At 39.2% G+C, this 24,920-nt stretch overlaps 1 long non-coding RNA gene across 1 annotated transcript in view; it reads left to right on the forward strand.

The window, feature by feature from the left end:
• The window catches only part of LOC125282525 (uncharacterized), a 169,727-nt gene extending 157,289 nt beyond the window's left edge, over positions 1 to 12,438 (forward strand). The window contains exons 5-6 of the long non-coding RNA XR_007189636.2: positions 2,331 to 2,481; positions 12,320 to 12,438. This is a non-coding gene — a long non-coding RNA (uncharacterized LOC125282525). The remainder of the gene's footprint in view (positions 1 to 2,330; positions 2,482 to 12,319) is intronic.
• The last annotated feature ends 12,482 nt before the right edge of the window (positions 12,439 to 24,920 follow it).

Here is a 24,920-nt window from a genome sequence, read left to right on the forward strand (position 1 = left end):
TTAAGATTTGCTAAATCTTAAATGCCACCAAAATATAAGATATCTTGACAGTACTGGTGAGCAGAGGCCAACCTGCTATCTCATCCTGCAGCCTCACCGTGTTCGCAGACCCGGCGTAGCTGCCTTGTGGACCGGTTGCCCTCAACTTTGGAGATCTTTTACCATCGGTGTATTTCCTTGACAAAACTACAGCAGCAGAACCTTAGCTTGCAAGAATATCAATAAATAATATATATATTTTACAAAAATACCTATAAAAGAACACAAAGTGATTACTAAAAGGATATTAGCCAGTTCTTCCCCTACCTTTCTGAAGTCAGACAGAAACAGAATTATTTCAACTTGAAAGAGGCCAACTAAATGGAAGGAACGACTTTTTCTGACTGTGTGGGTTGGGTGGTAGACGCGAGGACGTGTGCAAAGGCAGCTGGAGACCCCCTTCAATGACCCGTATCCTGTTGACAGTTAGAAATGTGAAACAAATGGCCACTCCATGTCCTTTCATTTTTTTAAAAAGATTTTATTTATTTGTGTAACGGAGAGAGAGAGTGATAGAGAGAGCACAAGGAAGGGGGAGCAGCAGAGGCAGAGGGAGAAGCAGGCTCCCCGCTGAGCAAGGAGCCAGATGCAGGACTCCATCCTAGGACCCTGGGATCATGACCTGAGCCGAAGGCAGATGCTTCACCAACTGAGACGCCCAGGCACCCACTTCATGTCCTTCTAGAGTCCATGTGTTTACTAAGAAAAACCATTCACCTCTCCCATTAATTGTTTTTTATTCACTCATTCTTTCATTCACTCATTCACTAATTTATTATGAATTTATCAATTAAATTGATTCTTATCAAGCACATCTATACACAACTTTCAACATAAGGGCAGCAAAGTGTACAAAGATGAATGCAATGTACTCCCATTAATTCTTTAAAACACAGTTTAACTATTTATGCTTTCTGCCCCAAGTTAGACTTTTTAAAAGCTAGGTGATCTATGTTACCCCCACCACTCTCCAACCCACCATGGTGGCTAGAATGGTTTTACAGTGAAAACCATAATTAATTCCAGATGGAAGCAAGGGATAACAAATAAATATTTTCCCTACAGAGAGCCTGCCTTGAGCTAAATTGTGAGAGACTCTCTGTATGTGTGTGTGTGTGTATATATGCACACATATTATACATAATATATATATGTGTTGTTTGTTTTTGCTTGGTTTTTGCTAAAAGTACCTCTTCTTTTTTAATTTTTCTTTTATTGCCCATTACCAACCATCCAAAAGACTCCATGGCCATGGTGGAAACAAAAAACAAAAGAGAGAGGAAAAAAAAAAAAAAAAAAAAAAAACTTGTCTTCCTGGATCCTAAATTCTGAGAATATTGCTCTCAAATAATGTATATAATAACACACTTTTAGTAATGATGACTCACATCAAAGCTTACCAAGCTCTGGTAGATGAATTGATGCTGGTGTCCTTGGAGATCCGTCTATGTATGAGAAACCTGTCCCCCTCCCAGAGGACTGGCTTCCATAGAGGGGATGAAGGTTGTAGGTCTCAGTGGAAACCTTATTACAGTGCCTATTCATCTGTTAGGCCAGTAACTCCAAATTGAACACTCCATTCTTCATCACCCAGTTGTAACAGAATTACTTGCTCATGTATTTACCCATTTTTTCTGTTGTGTTATTTGTTTATTTGTTTTTATTGATTTGTGGAAGTCTTCTGTATACTAAACCACTGTCTGCTACAGGTGTCTCAAATACCTTCTAGTCTGACCCTGGTTTTTGAATTTTATTTTGTTGTATAAAAATATTTGATTTAGATTTAGCCTAATTTATTAAGATTTCACTCTATTCTTTGTGCTTTTAATATCATGTTTAAAAAAATGTTTCCTTATATTTAAGTCACACATGCAAAAATTATGTTTTCTACCAGACTTCTATTTTTTCAGTTTGGAGAGATACTGTAATTTAATGTTTAATTAATTAAAAAAAAAACAGTGATAACTGTAGGATAACATTTCCAAAAATTTTTAAAGGGCTTTAAATATGTACCCCCCAAGTCAGTTAAATATTAAAATATAACCATGAAGGTGCCTATCAAAACCGTGATTGTGGATTCTGAAGCAGTAGGAGGACAGCTGGCAGAAGGACGAACGCCACATCATTCACTTTCATTTATAAATGTTATTTAAAGAAAACAGGACAAGACCTTAACATCTGCAAATTCTAGAGAGTGGGTAAAAGATGTATATTGTATTTGCTGTATTTTTAAATCAAACTTCCTATTAAAAATGGTGAAATGGTTATTTTAGGAAATCTGCCTCTTCCAGACGGAGTTACCTTCTCCATGCCTGCAATCCCATGAGTAACGTGCCCAGAAGACCTTACGTGACCTTAAAATACTGTAGCGATGACAACAGCAGCAACCGCTGTCGCCATGTCCTGGTGCGTTCATTGTATCGTCGAATCCAATCATGTGAGGTAAATGTTAATATTATACATGAAATTTCGTAGATAAAAGAAAATCCCAGGATGAGAAAGATCAAATCCTTCAGTATCATAAAACTGGTGATTCTGGGGGCGCCTGGGTGGCTCAGTTGGTGAAGTGTCTGCCTTCCCCTGGGGTCATGGTCCCAGGGTCCTGGGATTGAGTCCTGCCTCAGGCTCCCTGCTCAGCGGGGAGTCTGTTTCTCCCTCTCCTTCTGCTGCTCCCCCTTCTCGTGATCTCTTTCTCTATTAAATAAACAAATAAAATCTTAAAAATAACAAACAACAAAAAAACTAGTGATCCTGCAGCAATTTAAAAACTGGACCAAAAGAGCTTGCCTTAAAGTCAGTGTGGAAGACAGAAATTCTAAAGGTGGCCCCAAAGATGTTATCTCCGAATCCGGAGAGCCTGTGCCTAGGATTATGTTGTGATTATGTCGCGTTGTACAGCAGCTGACATTAATATGGGGAGACTACCTGGATGAGCCTTCTCTGTAAAAGCAGAAAGATTTCCCCAGCTGGTGGCAGAAGGGGCAGACATTTGGAAGAAGTAGAAGACGGAGAAGAACGTAATGCATTGCTATTGGTTCGTAGTTGGAGGGGGACACATGAGAAGAAGTGAGGAGGTAGCCTCAAGGAGCAGAAAGTGGCCCTCAAATGACAAGGACCTCAGATCTACACCCATAAGGAAATGAATTATGCCAATGACTTGAATGAACTTGGAAATAGATCATTTCCTCAAGTTTCCAGATAAGAACCCAGCGGAGTGTTTTATGACTCTGGCCTTGCGCGAGCATAAACGGAGAAGGCAGCCAAGTCCCCCCGGCCTTGTGGTCTAAGGAACTGGGAGGCGTTGAGAAGTACGCTGTGAAGCTGCTCGGTTTGTGGAAACTTGTTCTAGTAACAAGGGACTGTAGTCTCTGTGCAGCTACCTGACAGTGCCCTCTCCCGTCCTCGAAAGTCGGTCCTTAGTGATCAAATTCAACTGCAGGAGCTGTGCCCACTATCATCACTAATACAAATGCTGCTATTACAGTGAAGCTCTCCACTACCACGAAAAACAACAGTAACAAAGTCGGGTACTGGCTGACCGTGTGCCAGGGGCTAGCCAGATCCCAGTTACAAAGATTCTAATACGGTAGGTCCAAATCGGGGTAGGGATCTGCATGTTTCTGCAGCTTATACAGTTCCTGAGATAATACTGTTACAGAGTCAAGATTAAGAAACCATAACTGTAACCCCCAGGACCTCAGAATGTGACTGTATTTCGAGATAGAGCCTTTAAAGAGATAATTAAGGTTCAATTAGATCAGTGGAGCGGCTCCTAATTCAATATGACGGTGTCCTTGCCCTTATAAGAAATGGAAATTTGAACACACAGAGTGACACGAGGGTTGCACAGAGGAAAGACCATGTTGGGGACATGGCAAGATGGCCCGCCAAGGAAGAGAGGAGAAACCAAAGCTATCAACACCTGGATCTGGGACTTCTGTCTTCCACAACTGGGAGAAAATAAATTTATGTTGTTTAAATGACCTGGTCTATTGTATTTTGTTATAGAAGCCCTAGCAAATTAATATAGGTGCCATTTATTTTTTATTGTGGTCTTGGTCCTAATTGATACTGGAGGTAATGGAAGTTCAGAAAAGTGTAAGCAATTTCCTGCGACCGCACATCTAGCCACTAATGGTGGTGTGGATTCTTGCCTCGTTTGGTTTGCTTTCAGAATCCAAGCAACGTTATCTTCCCCTTCTTTGTTTGTCACAATCCAAATTTTCTGCTCATAAAGCGTTGATTGTAATTTATGCAGATAAATCAAAATGCCACGCACCAGCACCCTCCAAGCATACACAGAAAATATAAATCTTTTGAGTAACTGAATATCTCATAGAACTTAGCAAGTTGTTAAATCAATTCTCAGGATAACTTCTTAGATGTATATACATAATCTTTTTTTTAAATCTAGGAACGAGATTTAATTATTAAATTTTCAAGATTGACAAGCACTAAAAATATTTTATGCATTAACTAGGAAAAACATAACAAATTCCCTTGGATCATTTTATTTTGGAAATACACTCTAGTCATGCCTTCTATGAAATAATTAAAATAGAGTGCAAATCATTTACATAATAAGAATGATTTTTTTCTAAAATAGTCAATGTCAAAGCTGTAGAGTTGAGTTATATAATTTGGGGGGAAAAGCTCAGGAAAATCATAACTATGAGATGAGAACTTCCATTTTTATTTTTTTAAGGAATTAATTTGAAAAAAACAATTTGGGAAGCTTCATGTATACAATTCCACTTTTTTGTCATTATATTCTAGATTTTATTAGAAAAGTTTTCTTTGGGCATACTATTATATTCAACTAAAATGTTATTTTTAATTATATTATAAATAATATAGTTGCATTGTTAACATTAATGACAAACTTTTTGTCATATTACAAGTAAAAATACAAGTTTTTTTTTTCAATCAGCCTTTAACATACTAGTTATAGATCATATTCCCATTGTTACAAGTTTATGTTCAAAGTCTGTAATTAAAGCCTCTTTGAAATAAGTAGCAATAAATACAGGAAAACCTAAGATCAGAGGTTAGTCAACAGAGAACAAAAGTCAAGAGAGAACAGGATTTTAGAAGCAAATTATTAAAAGGAAAATGCTTTCAAAATTCATTAACAGACAAATTGAAAAGAGTAAAAATGAGCCTGATTTCATGTAAAAAATAGCAATTGTTAGGCCTTGCTAATGCAATCAAACGGTTCATTTAGAAAAAATCTGCTCTTCATTTTAAGGAACAAACTCTTGCTATCACCAGCTATTGAACACGAGGCATTTTTATGAGGCCAATTTTTAAATAGAGTGTGTTTACATAAGACAGTCATGTTCATTGCAATTTTGCCACTAAATATAGCTCCATTTGATTCTAGGTTCTTTATTACATATGATTAGATAATACAGTGACTTAAATGAGGTCAAGACAAGCTCAGTATTATCTAATGCCTGCAATGTGTCTATGTTTGCAAACTGAGATTAGCATTCCCAAAATGAAAGGTGGTGATATTTGAAACAGCCTTCGAAGTACATGCAAAATTCACCAGAAAAAAAGGTACTACAAAAATTTTCCTCAATTACAGGCTGTCATAAAATTTTATTGTTTAGGGGAAAATGCCTATTTCCTTTCTTCCTACTACATATGCCTTCTGTATACCATTTCCAGCTTTATGGAGTCACTTTGCCTAAGAGAACCATAAGTATCTTTTTGAATTGAATCTCTTCAAGGCTTCACTACCCAAAGCCCATTAGAAATAAATGAGGAAATGCTAAAAATTTGGGGGATGTATCAGTCAGGATTTACATAATGAGTATTGTGGGAATCTGGTTTATTAAAGGGAGGGAACAACTGAAAGAGAGTCAGAGGGTCAGAGAGCCACTAACCCGTCTGCAGGTGGTTAGTGCAGGTGGTGGTTAGTGCAGGCGGTTTGTTAGTGCAGGCGGTTGGTTAGCGCAGGTGGTTAAGGGGAGCTTGCAGGTAAATGTGAGAAACCAACCAAGTTGAGCCATCAACTTCGGACTGTGAAAGGGAGGATGTGGCAAAACCTAAGGGAAGCTGTGTCAGTGTAAGCACCGCATCTCTGCGTCGAGGATCCTATATGGGATCCTGGCGCCATGTTGCTCAGTAGGACCAGTTTTAGGGAAGACAAGCTGGAGGTAGAGAAGCAGAGAATGAAGGTTTGCTGGAATGGGACCTGCAAGGCTGCACCTGGCCATCACTATGTCCACCTACAATGGCCTAAGGTTAAGAATGCTCTTTTACTCACTTGATTGTAGCTCACAAACATAGAGTGAAGGATATCTCGAAAATTGCAGTTCATGGCCTTAGTCCAGTTGATATAACACAATCCGTCACAGAAGAGAAGAGGTGGTGGCTAGATTAGACTTCTTAACATGTGGTCAAAAGGAACTCAGGAGTGTCCATAAATTAGCTTAATAATGTTTGTAAAGCCATAAATTATAAGTGAGATTACTATATATTTATTATTAATCTATGTACAATGTACACATATTGTATGTATCACATGTATGTACACGTCTATGTATTATGTTCGTATGTAGATATGCATTATTGTATGCATATTCATATATAGTACATATATGATCAATGAATGAATGTGCATTTCTCAAAGGAGCTGTTTCAGATCTTTCCTCAGATACCTGAGGTACAAAGAGATTTGAAATCACTATTTTAACCATCTTTTTTTTCACAAATATGAGATCTATCATTTGCCTAATCTTGCATAACCGATTGGTGACAGAAGCTGTAATTCATTTTTTTATTTAACATTTTAGTTTTATTGTTTGTATGCAGTAAAAGAAGAGCTAGGATTTTAAAATTAAAATGAAATTATTTTCTTAATTTTGAGAAATAAGTAAAATAGGGAGACTAGTAGGGATACTTACATGTAAACTTTCACAACAAAAAATAATAAATATATTTACGTACATATGTGTGTATGATACACATGTATCCAAGAGAGCTAACATTAGTGTCTTGTGGTTTGCAAGAGTTGCAACCACACAGAAGGATCTTGAGGGTGTCATGCTAATTGAATAAGTTAGAGAAAGACAAATACTTCATGATTTCACCTATATGTAGCATCTGAAAGAAAAAAAAAACAAAAAACTCAAACTCAGAAAAACAGACCAGATTTGTGGTTACCAGAAGGGGAGAATGAGGGAGTAGGGGAATTGGATGAAGGGGGCCCGAGGCAGAAACTTCCAGTTATAAAGAAGTACTGGCTATAAAATGTACAGCATGACGATTGTAGGTAATGCTGCCATATGGTATATTTGAAAGTTGTTCAGTGAGTAGATCCTAACAGTTCTCATCACAAGGTAAAACACATTTTTTTTCTTTTTTCTTTGTGTCTGTGTGAGATGATAAATGTTGACCAAACATCATGGTGATCATTTCACAGCATATATGAAAAGTCACTATGCTGTGCAGCTGAAACCTAAAAAGTGCTGTATGTCAATTACATCTTAATAAAACTGAGAGAAAAGAATAAAATAATATAATATAATATAATATAATATAATATAATATAATATAATATAATATAATATAATATATGGGGCCTGAACTCTGCAGGAGTTTTTGAAAAAGAAGAGGGTTCTGCAACATGTAACAGCATGGCTGAACCTTGAGGACATTGTGCTAAGAAAATAACAGAAGGACAAATACTGCATGAGTCCACTTCCATGAGGCATCTGAAATACTTAATTGAATGCAATCAGAGTAGAATGGTTGTTGCCAGGGGCTGGAGAAAGGGGAAATGGGGAGTTGCTGATCAGTGGGCATAAAGTCTCGGTTATGCAAGACGAATAATTTCTAGAGATCTGTTGTACAGCGTTGTTTCTATCATTAACAGTATCGTGCCCTTAAAGATTTCTTAATGAGGCAGATCTCATGTTAAGTGTTCTTACCACGATAAAATATAATTCAAGGGGAAAAAAAAGAGTAGACTTGCTCCTTTTCAACAATAGCATTTGAGGCAGTGAGAATAGTGTGCAAAGGGTGTAGCAGAGAGAAACACATAGTGTGTGTATGTATATGTTTGCTTATATTTACTATATACTTCCATATAAGTAATATATATGATATCTTTTTATATTATAATCTATTATTTAGCGTTAGTATTATAATATCATATATGTACATATATATCATATATATATAATTTTGGCTTCAGCATAAAACCTAAGGGACAGATGATGTTTAAAGCAGAAGTTGAGATATAGAACAAGAATATCTCTCGCTCTCTCACAACCTACACACCCATCATGCTGCTTATAGCAACATACAGTTTAGAACATTTAAGTCAGTGTAAATTGCACAGGTAGGGATAGCATGTATCCTTCCCTCTGACACTCATACTAATGTTGCAAAATAGGACAATGGCAAAATGTCTGTACTCTGGAGTCAGACACAGGTGGTTTGAATCCTGGCTCCATAATCTAGTAGATAAGAGACATTAGGTAATTTACAACAAAAAATAGTTAATTCCCCAGTGTTTTCCAGAATCTTATCTGTGTACTTTGGATGAGTATATTAGCCTCTTTCGGACTCTGTTTTCTCATATGTAAAATCAGGATTATAAAACATTATTGTTTAGACAAACTAGGTGAAGCTATTATCAAAATGTGCAGCACATGGGATGTTGTTAATTAGTTCATATTTTCATGTTCTAGCCAGAGCTCACAGCGTGTGTAAAGCGGTGGAGGTGGGAATTGGAGGTATTTAAGAGACCGAAATGAGGCTAACCTCAGGGGACACTAGCAGGAAAGAGAAAGAATGTTATGTATTAAGGCAGAGCGATAAGCAGAACCCAGAGTGTGCAGAACCTCATAGACCATAGAGTAGTGGTTGGATTTTTATTCTGGAGAGTTTGTTCCAGCCGTGGAAGGATCCCCCAGGAGCAGAATACACACTCTTCTCAGGTGCACAGGGACCTCCTCTGAGATGGATCATATGTTAGCCTATAAAACAGGTCTCAATAAATTTAAAAATATTGAAACCATACGACGTATGTTTCCAGCCACAATAAAGTGAAATTAGAAATCAGTAACAGAAGGAAATTAGGCTAATGCCAAAATATGTGAGAATTAACAACACACTTCTAAATAGCCAATGAGTCAAAGAAATAGATAAATTAGAAAAGACTTTGATATGAAAAGAGAAATTGAGAGAGGGAGGCAAGCCATAAAAACAGACTCTTAACTGTAGAGAACACAGTGAGTGTAGATGGAGGGAGGGAGGTGGGGAATGGGCTAGATGGGTGATGCGCTGGGCGGTAAGGAGGGCATTGATTGTGATGAGCACTGGGGGTTGTGTGTAAGTGATGAATCACTGAATTCTGCTCCCAAAACCAATATTGCACTACATGTTAACTAACTACAATTTAAATAAAAACTTGAAACAAACAAAAAAGAAAGTACTTTGATATGAATAGAAACAAAAACACAACATAATATTGATGGACTTCAGTGAGAGCAGTGCTTAGGAGGAAATGGATGGCTGTAAATGCCTATATTAAAAAAGAAAAAAAATCTCAAATCAATAACAGAGCATTTGGCCTTAAGAACTAGAAAAAGAAGAGCAAATTAAACCCATACCAAGCAGAAGAAAGAAAATAATAAAGATTAGACCAGGAATAAGTGGAATAGACACTAGAAAAATAGGGAAAATCAACAAAAGCAAAAGTTTATCCTATCAAAACTTTGGCAAAATTGGCCACTTTTAACAAGACAACTAGGAATAAAGTAAAGACAAATTAGTAAAATTAAAGAGGAGGCAAAATGATCTTACAGAAATAAAAAGGGATTGTTAAGAAAACACCATGAATAGTTGTCTGCCAACAAGTTAGGTAACCTAAATGAAATAAATTCCTAAAAAGACACACACTAATGAATCAGACTCCAGAAGAAAGAGAAAATGTGCATAGATTTACAACAAGGAATAAGACTGAATTAGCAATCACCAAACTGCAACTCCCACAAAGAAAATCCCCAGACCAGGTGGCTTCATTGGTGAATTCAGCTACATGTTTAAAGAACCAACAGCAACTTTTCACCAGCTCTTCCAAAAGAGAGGAAAATGAATCCCTTCCCAGCTTGTTCTAGAAGGCCAGTATTTTTATTATTATTCTAGGAGGCAAAGACGTCACATGAGAAGAAAACTGCACAGATGTAAAAATCTTGAACAAAACACGAGCAAAACAAATCTACCACCTTATGGAAAGGCTGACATACTGTGACCTGGTGGGATTTATTGTAGTATCCCAAGACAGGTGCAGTGTATGAAGATCAATCAATATAACATTCGTCATTAATAAATAAAATACAAAACCCACACGATCATCCTAAGCACGGAAAAGTTTACTGACAAAACCCAGCAAAAGACAAAAGATTTTTTTCCAGATCAGAAAAAGACAAGACACCATTTCTATTCAACACTGAACTGGAGGGTGTTGCTAGGGTGCTTAGTCAAGAAAGGAAAATAAAAGGACTGCATATCGAGAAGAAGAAATAGAACTGCACCTATTTGCAAATGACCTCATCTGGAATTTTAAAAACCTTGAGGAATTCGCACGCGCGCGCACACACACACACACACACCCCTGATAGACCTAACATGTGAGTTCGTATGGTTGCAGAAAGATGATGAATATGCAAAAATCACACTGGCAATGAATAACCTAAGGAAAAAATTAAGAAAACAAGTCAGTTTAAAATAGTACTGCAGAATAAATTCAACAGTAGGAATGAAAACTCTGTACACCGAAAATTGCAATCCTTGAAAGAAATGAGAAAAACAAACAAACCAAAAAACCTAAATAAATGGAAAGACAGCCTGTGTTCATGGATTAGAAGTCTTTTTTTTTTTTTTCCAAAAGCAATGCTATCCAACTTCATCTACAGGGTAAGCATGACCCCTGGGAGAACTCCCAGCCTTTTTTGCAGAATGCTAAGCTGACGCTAGAATTTGCACTAGAATACAAAGGACCCAGAACAGCCAACGTTTTTGAAAAAGAACAAAGTTATGGGATTCACACTTCTTTATCTCAAGCCTTGCTGCAAATCTAAGAGAATTTACAAAACTAAGAGATCTCCAGAACTAAGAGAATTTAAAACATTAATTGCAGCAAAAATCTGTACACAAATGTCAGAGCGGTTTTGCTCATATTAGCCCCGAAGTTGAAACAACCCAAATGGCCATCAGCTGCTGAGAGGATTTTTTTTTTAATGGACATATTCCTGCAATAGAATAGTAAGCCGCAAAAAGAAGTGAGGTTCTGATACATGTCAAAACCTGAATGAACCTGGAAAATACAAGTGAAAGAGGCCAGTCACAGGAAGGGGATGTGCTGTATGATTCCAGTGAGATAAATGGTCCGAACAGGCAAATCCATACAGACAGGCCATAGGTGACTGGGTGCCAGAGGCTGGGGACCGGGGGACCTGGGGAGTGACTGCTAATGGTTATGGGGTTCCTTTGGGGGATGATGAAAATATTCTGGAAGCATAGTGGTGGGGGCTTCACAACGTTGTGAATATGCTAATAATCTCTGAATTGCACACATTTAAAGGGTGAATATTTTGGCACTTTAATTTTATCTCAGTAGAAAGAAAGAAACTCAAGGAAAGGAAGGAAGGAAGGAAGGAAGGAAGGAAGGAAGGAAGGAAGGAAGGAAGGAAGGAAGGAAAAGGAAAAGGAGGTAATGGGAAGGATGAAAAGGGACATTGGTGCTCCACACAACCCCAGCTTCAAACAAGCTGATGAGCTCCATCCAAGGCCCTGCCTTTGGTAAGCCGAATGAGGACTAGCCTGTCTACTCTCCAGATTTCTCCAAGGAAGTGTATAGGAAAAAAGTCCCAAGGGGCTTTAACTCACATAATAAGGCACATGAGCAGGAATGGTTCCAAGACCAACGGGCAGAAGCACTGATCATCATCTCAGGGGCTGTCGGGCATTCTGTCTCCCAAATGGGGTTCAAGGCCACTTTGGCCAAGGACATATTGGAAAAGAGGGCTTCCCAGGGAAGCGCGATAATCTGGAGTGAAACGAAGCACCAGAGTGGCCCTGGTAGTGGAGAAAAGGCCGGACCTCTCTGAGTAAGGCGAATTTGTACCCCACAGAGCCAATCAACAGACAGAAGTGATAAAGGTAGGAAGGAAACCATGGAGCACACCGGTTTCACAGTAGCCAAGACGTGAGAATGTTTCAAGAAGGAGAAGGTATTCAGTTGTCTCCCATTCTATTGCAGGTTTTATAGAGGTGAGAACAGGGATGTGAACAGTGGACAGAACAGTGGATGAAGCAACCGCCACGGCCGCTGTCATCCTTGAAAAGCAAGTTTTGGTGGAGTGGTGAGACTGCAGATGTGGAAAGGGAGACCGTGAGTACCCAGTATAAGTCTTGCTTTATAAGGACAGAGAAATTGGGCAGTCACAGAGTGGCAACATGGGGCTATGAGGAATTTTTAAAAGATGGATGAGTTTTGCATGTGTCTATGCATTTTCATAAGATAGTAGACGAGGAGCTGTTGAAATGCAGAGGGAAGGAGCCGGTCCCGGGAGATAGTGGGAGGTGGTGAGGTCACAGCTGAAGAAGAGAGGGCCTTGGTGGGGGCATGACTGTTCCCTGCCCCCTGAAGTGCGGGTGCTGGTGATGGATGGTGAGCAGATCCATGAGATCACGAGACGAAGGCGAAACGGAGGACGTGATGGTGGATTGACAAAGGAGTAGTAGGTGCAGATGGTTGCCTCCGAAAGTGGAGAAAGTCAACTCACTGAAGAAATGACACTATGCTTGGAAGCTGTTGAGTGCCCTTTGGAGTGTGCAGTCGAGGTCGTAGCAGACGTTGTAAGCAATGTGAGGTATCGTGCGCCTGTCGCCGTTCCCCGTGACTACCGTGCGCGTAGATAGAGAGAGCTGGAGGTATCTGTAAGGAGGGGGTTGTGCTGGTGGACCGTGGAATCGGGGAGAAGGGGCTCAGGGGCATGGCTGTGTCGGGTGAGCACTGATTGGAGGCCTCGGTGAGCCAGGAGTTTTAGTCACGCCGTCTGATGTCTCTGTTGAAAACTGACCCCACGCTCTCGATAGAAGCTTGTGTGTGATGGTGTGTTTACACAGCTGTTAGTGCAGCACACCACAGCCCTGGTCTCTCAGTTTGTGGCCTTCTTCGTTCACACTTACATGCTCAGCCAATAGTCCAAAGTCCGTCCATTTTGCTGCAGTAGGAGGGGGTCAGAGTGTCTCTAGGCCACAATACACTCCGATTGAACTAGCCCTCCTGCAGGACATGTCCTAGCTGTGGAAGGGTTCTTGCTGTGACCCTCAATTTCCTTTCCTGACCACCTCAAGACTATCCTAGCTACTCCAAAGTCTTCTAGTTGCATGACCTTCACAATGAAAGGGTCAGGTGCAGGATCCAACATCACTCCTTCACTTCTAGCATCAGCCTTCTTCTGCACCTGGTGGAAGGCCTCTCCCTGGTTGGGTTTCCTGTATGCATGTTGCTAAAGGAGTGAGTTCATTGTTACAAGATGATATTAGAATAACTTGGAAAAGAAGGAGGGCTTTGAAGAACTGAGAGATTTTGATTAAGTAATTTACCACTGTAGGGGTTGGCTAATGTGGCAGTGAGCATCCTTGCATGGTGTGGGGTTAAATATTACATATATATACACGTACATGTGGGTGATATTCACTTATATTTATATACACACACACATATATAGACATATATGCATATAGAAATATAAAGAAGAATAAGACAGGCTGACAGCCCTCAGGAATGGACCACAGATGCTTTGAGCCGAGGAATAGTAGGAAAACAAAGGGGCAAGTTAGGTCCTCTTCAAGATTGTTAGAACCAGCTTCTAAACAGAATTAAACTGCTTTTGCTAGGTCAACTAACAAGTCTGTATTAAAATAATGACTAAAATAGTCTTTCATGATTCTTAGGGTCTTGAAGATTGTTCTGTTAAATTCTCTTTGGTAGAAAGATACATCATTTTAATATAAACACACGTCAAACTTTGCAAATTAAAGAGCAGACTCTATAGTTAAACACATGATTTTTATAAGGAAAAGCATGATACTCTGCTGATTTATTTATTACTCATTCATTCATTCATTTATTTTGAATCTCGTAAATAACACAAAGCCTTTGGTGATGAGCGAGGCAGTTAATGGTATAAAGTAACCTCAGCTTGGTGAAAAAAAAATAACTTCGAGTCGGTGGGAACACCAAAAATTAAGACTTATTTGTAAGTCTAAATTTTATAGGCTAAATTACAGTTGGGCTCCGAGTAGGAAGGTTTTCCCTTTTTCGTTTGACACTAATTGGCAAAACTGTTGAAAATCTTAGCAATTAATCCAATGGGGACATTCTTTTCTACACATGTATTTAACACACAAGAGTAAAATAACGTTAGCCTTTCTGCTGACGTGCTAATTCTGTGCATGGAAAATTAAATTTTCTTGGACTGTATGTCTCGCTCTATACATTTGTGTGAATCAGATATGAGAAATATATTTTCCAGGTATTATAATATACGCATTTATTGTGATGCTGTTTAAAAACCAAAATGCTCTCTTGTTAAAAAATATCTAAACGACTGGAAATAATTGAGCTGACTTTTCTGAAGCAGAATAGCTGGGCTCAAATTGATTACATTCATGCTCTGAATATTCTGATTTGCTTGGATCCATTTACTGTAACCAAATTGAAGAAACCCAGCTTTTTTAGGTCATATATTGTTCATGACAAAATTGCCCTGGGCATTCACACGTTTGTTCTGTCTAATACATTATGGGAACATAATATATCTCTTTGTGGGCAGAAGCGTCCTATGGTAATTATGAAATAGAGTTGTATTAGGTTGTTGTACGTATTCTAACAGTATTAAGACATTTGAAAAATTGTAAATTTAGTAGTGTCAGCTGTAGGCCTACATCCACTCCTCAGCTATGATAAAGGTTCACAGAGCGAGGGGGGAAAAAGGCAAAATATATTACTATTTCCACTCTTTCTTCAGAGTCAAAATTGTCAATATTTTCCTTCGTGCACAGGGTTTTCAAATATCACATACATAGCATGTTAAAATTAATAGATTAAATGAAAATATGATATAAACATAAATAAAGACTAGAGATGATCGTGAAAATAACCCCTCTGTCCTGCCTCACATCCTCACAAATGCATTTCCTCCTAGTCACCAAAGCTAGCTGACCTTAGGAAACTCACTTAATGACAGACTAATATTAGCAGCCACATGTCCTTTGCCTAAAGCGAGCCACAGCTGAAGGGTGGACAGAGTCAAAGGGTTGTATATCCGTTAAGAGCACGGGTGTTTAGGAGAACACAGGCTTAACAACCGCACCACCAGGCGCAAGTAAACCTTGAGAGTTTAAGAGATCCATATCTCTGCCTCCGGGTGGAACGGTTTAGAAATACGACAGAAAGACTGAAAACTGCTGAGCGTTGCCTGTCTCCCTTGAATATAATTTTCTTCTTTGTAAAGCCGTGGATGAGTCAGTAATCACTAGAGCAAACTTCAAAGGCTCGCGGAAAATAGGAGCCCTAAGTGAGCGCGGTGGTGTTCCTGGAAAGTCCCGCGCAGCGGCCTCCGCGGGAAACCACAGAGGATTGTCTGAGACTCAGAGAGCTGAAGAGAATCCAGTAAACCCCACTGGAAGCAGAGTCTCAGGGCTGTGTTGTTTGATTTGTTTGTTTTTTAAAGCTTCTATTTTTTTTTTTTATGGTTTACCTTCTAGAAAAGCGATTTTTAAATTGTTTACGAACAGTGAAAATATTTGGGACCTATATCAGTTTCTTTTGTTCTTGTTCTCTATCATTTTGTTTTGTTTTTTGCCTTCTTCTTTGAAATTCATCTGTTTTGCTCTCAGACCAGTGCCTCATGATAACATTAATAATAATGAAAGAATGAAGAGAGGTCATATTTATTCTCCTCGATGGTGGGACACGCTCTCTGCTACAGTCTTTCTGTGGCTGGTTTCCAGACTTGGGAATGCATTAGAATCAGCTGGGGAGCTCAGAAACGTCTCAAAGCCTGGTTGGTGCCCCGTGACCATGAGATGAGAATGTCCAGGGGTGGGAGCCAGGCATCCGCATTGCTGGAGACCACTGCTGTCTCTCCCTCATCCCAAGCAGCCTTCTGGAATAGTGTGGTTATGGTGGCTGAATGGGAAAGTGTTGCGGGCCTGCTCTGGTGTTCAGCTGTCTGGCATGGATCGCAGGCCCCATTGTTCGTGAACTCTGTCACACTGACCTCTCTCTGATCTCACTGTGCCTCAGTTTCTTCTTTCGTAAGATGAGGACAGTCATCAGTAGCTACCTCTCAGTGTGTGTTTAAGCCTCTTGACCTCATGAAAAATTTCCAATGATAATACACATAATTGTACATCAGTGAACAGAAGTAATGGGTTTTGGAATGAGGTCGATGTGGAATTTAATCCCATTTCCAGAATTCCTTGGCCACCTGGCCTTGCGTAAGTTCCTTCCCTTCTCAGAGATGGTTTCCTTTGGTAGAGACAATAATATCTGCCCCACAGGTTTGTTTGTTTTAGGGATTTAATAAAATTGTGTGATGGATTAGTGGAACATAATAAGCCCTCAGAAATGCCTTGCCATTGATATTGTATCGTAATTCAGCATGATAAGTATGGAGATAGAGGTGCTTCTCAGGGAGCTATGGCAGAGCACAGGTGGGGCTCCCACAACAGATGTGGATGTGGAGGAAGGACGGTTTCATGGAAGACACAGTATTCACTAATTCGAGGGTCCAATATGGAATCTTATGATGTATCTCCAAGGGTAGCCTGCTGAAGTATGCCCTTAATTATGAGAACATTTACGACGATTTCACCTTCTCTTTATTTTTCTGGGATTGCACAGATGTTGGGTTAAAAATCAAATCATCTATAAAACTCTTGACCCACTGTGACCTCATATGTAGCCTACATAAGCACAGCGAATGGAGAAACAGAAATAAAATGGAAACTATTATGAAGCAATGTGTGGTATTTATAAATCGTACTTGAAATTACTTGAGAAATGCATCCTTCAGGTGACCCTTGGAGTCATTTGATGTGTCCTGTTGGATGACTTTTTTCAAATCAAGTTCCATATATATGAAAATTCTGCTAGTACTGTTTTCTAAATCGAAGTTATTACACTTTATACCTACGACTAAGAACAAAAGAGAACAAATCTTGTCTAAACTCTCTTAGGGCCGTCGCAGCAATGTACTGTGGTGACAACCTCACTGAGGTTTTTCACTTCCTGCACAGAGATCTGAGTGCACTGTTGGTGTGCCCACGAGACCCATCATCTTCACTATTTACTTATCTGTTTGTAGATATTTAAACTGTCGACTATGATCATGTAATTACCATTCCTCAAGTCACTTTTCTTCCATTCCCGTGGAGTTTTAGATCTGTATAATGATAGAGACAGAATCATTAGCATTTAAAAAATCAATCCTGTGAGAAGCATCTTTATAGAAAGGGCTTGGAAGTTATGAATAAACTCTTGTAAGTCTGTATTTTAAAATTATTTTATGCTATTTTTTCCCAAATTACATAAAAGGTAGAAAATGCTGGTTTATTTTAAGACTCTTATTCAAAACATTTTTTGAGACCTTCTACATCCTATTAAACATCCATGGTAAATAGTGCCAAGAAGTGAATGGATGGGTGCCACCTTATGCCAGAAAGGAAACAGAGAGTACAGCCCGCTTTGGGAGAATAGCTGTCATAAGGAATACCATTTCTGATGTAAGATCAGTCAAAAGCTTCACAGTCTAAGATTATTTTCTGTTGTCCCTCAAAAAGTGAGGAGCTGCATTCTTACAAGGTCAAAATCTGACTTCATTAGAGAATTTTTTTCCCTAATGAAAGGGAAGTATGATAACTGTTTATTCCTAGAGTTATTGAAACCTACATAAGACTTTTGTTAGCAAAATTAGAACAGACAGCAATAAAGAGCTGCAAGTGGGAAACCCAGAAGCTGTCATCTTCTGCACTCAAAGCACTGTCAGCAAAGCAAGGGAAATAAAGGTGCTTTACAAACAGGAGTCTTCTCTCCCTTTAGATCATTACTCCATCTCTGGGGCAGAACAATGTCGAGCACATAGTCAATACTCAACGAATGTTTGTTAGAAGAGCAACATAACTAAAGATTTCACTTAATGCAAACTGGGAAATATGCTCTTAATGTTAGGAATGGTTACTACCAGTAGCAATTTCATATGGGATGGGTACTAAACTTATACTCGGGAGTTTATATTGTTTAATGACATGTTTGGTGATTGGATCCTTGTCTGCCTCTCCCAAAGTGCCTTCAGTCATTCTTGCGGTCATCTGCCCACTCTAGGCAAGCTCACTTTCTGGTCATTAAAAACCTAGCCTCTTCCCCACTGGAAGGTCTTTGCACTTAACGTCCCATTCACTTGGAAAGCTCTTTCCGCGGCTCTTAACGTGGCCGATCCCTTCTCTTTCTTGGTTCTCAGCTCAAGTTTACCTCCTCAGAGACTCCCCGTGTCACGTGCCACACCTCCCAATTCCCAGCATACTTATCATATCACCCGGTTTGCCTCGTAACCTTGATCACAATCTGACACGGTATTGTTATATTATTTATTTACTTGCTTATTGTCTTTCACCCGCCATTTTAGAGCACTTACCGCTTTGGGAACAGGGCACATTTTATCTAATTCTTCATGGTCTCTTGTAGCACATAGAACAACATCAGAAACCCTATGGCGCATGTTTAATAATTTAATATTAATATGTTAGTCATATTTATGTCTATATTTAAGATAGACATTTAACTTTTAAATTAGGTTAAAAGAATTCTTTTTCTTCGTCTTTAAGATTTACACGTGAAAAGCTTCACCCATGACTCTGAACACCTGATAGCAACAGCAGCATACCACAGAGGAGGAAATATTTGCCTTACGTGGGGGTGATTTTGTGAATCCAAGCTTCCGAGCACCATGAAGGTTTTTACACTGATGTAAATACCGTCAGGATTATTGGATTAGGTTTCTGACTATTCAATACAAACGTAAGGATCCACAGGGAAAAACATTAGGCAAACAGTTGAAAAGTTCTCAAATATACATGTTTAGAATCCTATAGAAAAAGAAATCTGTAGTATTTATTTTTACTGAAATACATGGCATCATGGAAATGGAACTGAACTGAAATAAAAGTAAAATTAACCATATGCTCCAAAATCTGCTATTTGGTTATTGTGCAGCTAAGGTAAATTTAAAATAATATTTTGGAGCTTCTGTGTGTTCTGTTCATTAGAAGCTTGGAACAGTGGCACAGTGGCTTTTACAGTGTCAAACAGGGTGTCTGTTAATTCAGGAAAGAATTAATAGATGGGGTGGAGTCGAGCCTTACTTACTTATTTGCTACAACATGGGGATTAGGAGTATTTCAGCCAAATAATAGATATTTCATTTTTTCCATTTGCTTACAGCTTGCACTTTGGTTTAATGACACCATTTCCTCTTTCTTTTAGACACAGTGCAATCTCACAGTAAGGGTGTGTTTGTGGAGTACACATTACTATTATCTTACACATCCTGTTTCTCTTTATTCCATGAAGACTGTTCTGTCATTACTGGACCCATTGAAAGACCTGTCTTCCTTTTATTTAGTGTTAATCTTGTATTTCCTATATATATTTTTTCTACCTAGAATTTAAAACAATGTCAACCTATAAATTAAAATCAGCACAACATACAGATTACATAACATTAGAAGGAAAACCTCATTCATTTTGGTCAACACAATAAGAAAATCATTCTTCCTTTTGCCCTTGGGATAAAATAATTTCTCAACTCCATTAATTCATATTAACAAATATTATCGACTACATCTAATTAAAGCTTTATTGTAAAACACAGGATGGAGAGTCTCCAAAAGTTATCAAATAAATATCAGTTCAATAGCTCTCGGTTCAAATGCTGTGAATCTATATTATACTGAATGTCAGTCTAACATTTTATTGACATCAGAATATTAAGGAACTTTTAAAAAATATGCTATAAGGCTCATATTCTTTACATTTCTTTCTCATTCTTAAAAGAAAAAAAATACTGTTACCTAAGGGTCTCTGTGATTAAAATAATAACAGTAACCAACTATGCATTATTTGCTTTTTTACTTGCTTTTTTGTTCATTTTACAAACGATTAAAAAAACTGAGGCTGTGTATAGAGAAAGGTAGAGACAACTTGGCATTTCCTAATAAAGTGTTAATAAATAGAACTAATTTGGAGGGAAGGTATTCCGCTGTAAATTGCTTATAAAAAGTTGATTTATTCAAATTAAGTTCTCTATTGATGTCCCTATAAACAGGCCATTAATTCACTCATTCAGTCAGCGAACATTTACTGAGTGCCTACTTTATGCTAAACACCAAGGAATAAAGATGACTGTGACAAGATTTCTGCCCGCCAGATGTTCACGGCCCAGAGCGATGATAGATTTGTAGATAAAAAGAGGTACACTATTACATGTAAAGTGTGGTAATGGAGTTATAATTGGAATGCAGGGGAACTGGAATACAAAGAGAACAAATAATTGTCTGAAGGCCATGGGAAGTGATATGAGAGCCAAGTGGAAAAGAATTTGGTAAGTGCAAAAGGAAAAAGGGTCAGAGGACGTTAAAGGAATGAAAAGGTGAAACTACAGAGGTTAAAAGAGTGATGCCCTGTGAGAACACCACCATTTGTCCTATGGGCAGAAGCACAATGAAATTTAGCCTTTGTGTCTGCGTGCCTGTGAACTTCACGTGCCGTGCTAACAAACCTGATGCAGGAAGGCTAGTCACTCCTGGAATTGCACTAACACCGTCTCAAAAAACAGTAGTCATTGGGTCATGAGGAGAAAATCCCGTTGAATATGTATGACAGTTTGTTAGCTATATGATGGATTTTTTTAAAAAGATGCCTGCCTCAAGGATATTTTCTTCTCAAGTTTAGATACAGGCTGCAATATAGCCCAAGGACCAAAAATGAAAGATAACGAACAATGGCGACTCTCACCGTATTATCTCTAGAGAGTCGATGTATAGTCCAATCTACCCAGCATCTTCATTAGTGAGTTGAAAGAGGGTGTAAATAACACCACACTAATGATATTCACAGATGATGGCAGGTTGGAAGCTGTCTCACTGACACCACTGTTGACTGTGAAGTAACAACAGGGAGACAGAATAGCTTGAAAATATTGGTAGACAAATCAAGTGGGAAAGAACATTTAACTTCAGATTTAAAAAAGGAGCAATCGAACAATCTGGAGAGGAAGAAATAAAATGTACAGAGACACAGAAAGTGACAATGCCAAATGTTAGTAATACGCAAAAGCGAAAGTCATTTAAAAATCCCTAGAGTTCCTTCCCCTCTCTCTCTCTCTCTCTCTCGTTCTCTCTTTCTTTTCCTCTCTGCCTTAGTCTGAAGAAGTACATCGAGGAAAGTATGAAATAATAGTCACTGAAAAATGGAAGGTGACCAAAGGAATTAACTGTCTATGACATGGAGGATAAGAAATATAACGGCCACTTCCCTGAAGAGTTAGGAGGTAAAGAATTCTTTCAACAGCAAAAATCAATACAGTAAAATGAATGATGAGCTGACATTTGGAAGGAAAATACCCTCAACAAGATTATGTTTTAAAAAAGAAGGTGGCAGGAGGAGAGAGATGGTGGTGGAGTGGGAGGACTCCAGGCTCACATTGTCCCACAAACACAACTAGATAACTATCAAATCATCCTAAATATCCCAGAAATCAACCTTAAGACTGAGAAAACAAACTCCACAGCTAAAGGGAGAAAAGAACCCACAGCTAAGAAGGTAGGAAGTGTGGGGATGTGGAAATGGATCCTGGGTGCTATAGAGGGGAGGGAGCCGTGGTCATGGAGAAGGGCAAGAGAGAGGTGCACACGGGAATGCACAAGAAGGGTGTTACCCAAAGCCATTGACTTGGAAAATGAGAGGGGCTGAATTTCATGAGTTCTTGCAACCAGCAGGGCTTAAAGCCTAGAATTTTAAAGGTCAGTGAGTTTGGCTGGGATAGAACCTACAGGGCACTGCCCTGCTCCTGGAGAGAAGGCAGGCAAACAACTCCAGGGCAGACAGTGTGGAAACAGTGATCTGAAGAGTACGCCAGTTAGAATGGCAAAAATTGACAAGGCAGGAAACAACAAATGTTGGAGAGGATGTGGAGAAAGGGAATCCCTCCTACATTGTCGGTGGGAATCCAAGTTGGTGCAGGCACTTTGGAAAACAGTGTGGAGGTCCCTTAAACAGTTAAAAATTGACCTACCCTATGATCCAGCCATAGCACTACTGGGTATCTACCCCAAAGATACAGACGTAGTGAAGAGAAGGGCCATATGCACCCCAATGTTCATAGCAGCATTGTCCACAATAGCCAAATTGTGGAAGGAGCCGAGATGCCCTTCAACAGATGACTGGATTAAGAAGAGGTGGTCCATATATACAATGGAATATTACTCAGCCGTCAGAAAGAACGATTTCCTAACATTTGCTGCAACATGGATGGGACTGGAGGAGATAATGCTAAGCAAAATAAGTCAAGCAGAGAAAGACAATTATCATATGGTTTCACTCATTTATGGAACGTAAGAAGTAGGAAGATCAGTAGGAGAAGAAGGGAAGAAGAAAGGGGGGGGGGTAAACAGAAGGGGAAATGAACCATGAGAGACTATGGACTCTGGGAAACAAACTGAGGGCTTCAGAGGGGAAGGGGGTGGGGGAATGGGATAGGCTGGTGATGGGTATTAAGGAGGGCACATATTTCATGCTGTACTGGGTGTTATATGCAAGTGATGAATCATGGAACTTTACATCAAAAACTAGGGATGTACTGTATGGTGACTAACATAATATAATAAAAAAATATTAATAGAAAAAAAAAATGAAGAGTACCTGGGCCATACAGTGGAGAGACTATTCACTCTTCTCTGAGTGCTTCCCTGGAGGCAGCATTCACAGAGATGCCTCTCTGGAAACAAGGGAGTTGGCCAGCACCATTTCCCGTCACATCCCCGCTCCTCAGCATAAACACAGAGCCACCAGTGGGAGGCAGCAAAGCACCAACACTGGTGCCTAACTTACATACACCAAGTCTCACATCTCTGCACTCCGTCAGGACTGCCCCTCTCAGTCAAGTTGCCTCCGTCCCATCACAGAGAGCCCCGTCCTCAGAAGACCAACAGAAACGCCTGCCCACACCTCGTCTCACCAGAGAGCTCCGCAGGGCTTCAGTTCTAGTGGAAGTAGTATCAGGTCTCATTTCACAAGCAGACCAGAGGAAACCTAGTTAAAACTCACCACGTCTGGCTAAGGACCAAACACTGCCCACTGCAGGCTAGGAGAGCCTCTATACAAGACTGGCCTGAAGGATAGAGCAGCCAGAACACAGCAGCAGAGGACATGGTGTACACACTGGGACACTCCCTGAAGCACCAGGACCTGGGCACTACAGAAACTCTTCTTCATGAGGCTATTTCTCTCAGGGGTCGGAGACATCATTGGCTCTTCTAAACAAAGACAAAGGCAGAGACAGACAAAATGCCATGACAGGAATTCATCCCACAAGAAAGAACAAGAAAAGATCACAGCCAGAGATCCAAGCAAAACAGATGTAAGTAGCATACCTGATGGAGAATTTAAAGTAATAGTCATAAGGATACTCAATAGGAGATAAAGAATGCAATAAATGAGATTGAAAACAGGCTTTGCAATAAACAGCAACCTGGAAGAAGCTGAAGAATGAATTACTGACCTAGAAGACAAAGTAGTGGAATGCAACAAAATGGAACAAAAGGGAGAAAGAAGAATTATGCAACACAAGAATATACTTAGGGAACTCAGTGACTCCAAGAAACGTAGTAACATTCTTATTATAGGAGCTCCAGCAGAAGAGAGAAAGAGGGGCAGAAAATTTATTTGAAGAAATAAGAGCTGAAAACTGCCCTAATCTGGAGAAGAAAACAGACATTCAGATCCAGGAGGCACTGAGAACTTCCATCAAAATCAATAAAACCAGGCCAACACCAAGACATATTGTAACTAAATTTACAAAATATAGTGACAAATTAAAAAAATCTTAAAAGCAACAAGATACAAGAAGTCCCTAACCAAGGGAAGACCCATAAGGCTAGCTGGAGATTTCTCAATAGAATTTTGACAAGCCAGAAGGGAGGGGTATGATATCTTCAAAGTACTAAATGGGAAAAACCTGCAGCCAGGAATACCCTACCCGGCAAGGCTGTGATTCAGAATAGAAGGAGAGAAAAAGAGTTTCCCAGACAAACAAAAACTAAAGGAGTTTGTAACCACTAAACCAGTCCTGCAAGAAAGATCAAAGGGAACTCCCTTGAGTGGAAAGGAAAGACCAAAAATGACAAAGACAAGAAAGGAACAGAGAAAATCTCCAGAAACAATGACAAAACAAGTAGTAAAATGGCAATAAATACATATAAATAATTACTTTGAATGTAAATGGACTAAACACTCCAATCAAAAGACATAGGGTGTCAAAATGGTTTAAAAAACAAGACCCATCTATATGCTACCTATAAGAGACTCATAGACCTAAAGACACCTGCAGATTGAAAGTGAAGAGATGGAGAAACATTGTCATGCTAATGGACGTCAAAAGAAAGTCAGAGTAGCAATATTTATACCTGACAAACTAGACTTTAAAACAAAGACAGTAAAAAGAGACAAAGAAGGGCACTATATAATCATAAAGAGGACAGTCCATCAAGAAGAAATAACAATTGCAAATATT

Source organism: Ursus arctos, unplaced genomic scaffold (assembly GCF_023065955.2).
Source record: "Ursus arctos isolate Adak ecotype North America unplaced genomic scaffold, UrsArc2.0 scaffold_22, whole genome shotgun sequence".
In the NCBI taxonomy this organism is placed as follows: domain Eukaryota; kingdom Metazoa; phylum Chordata; class Mammalia; order Carnivora; family Ursidae; genus Ursus; species Ursus arctos.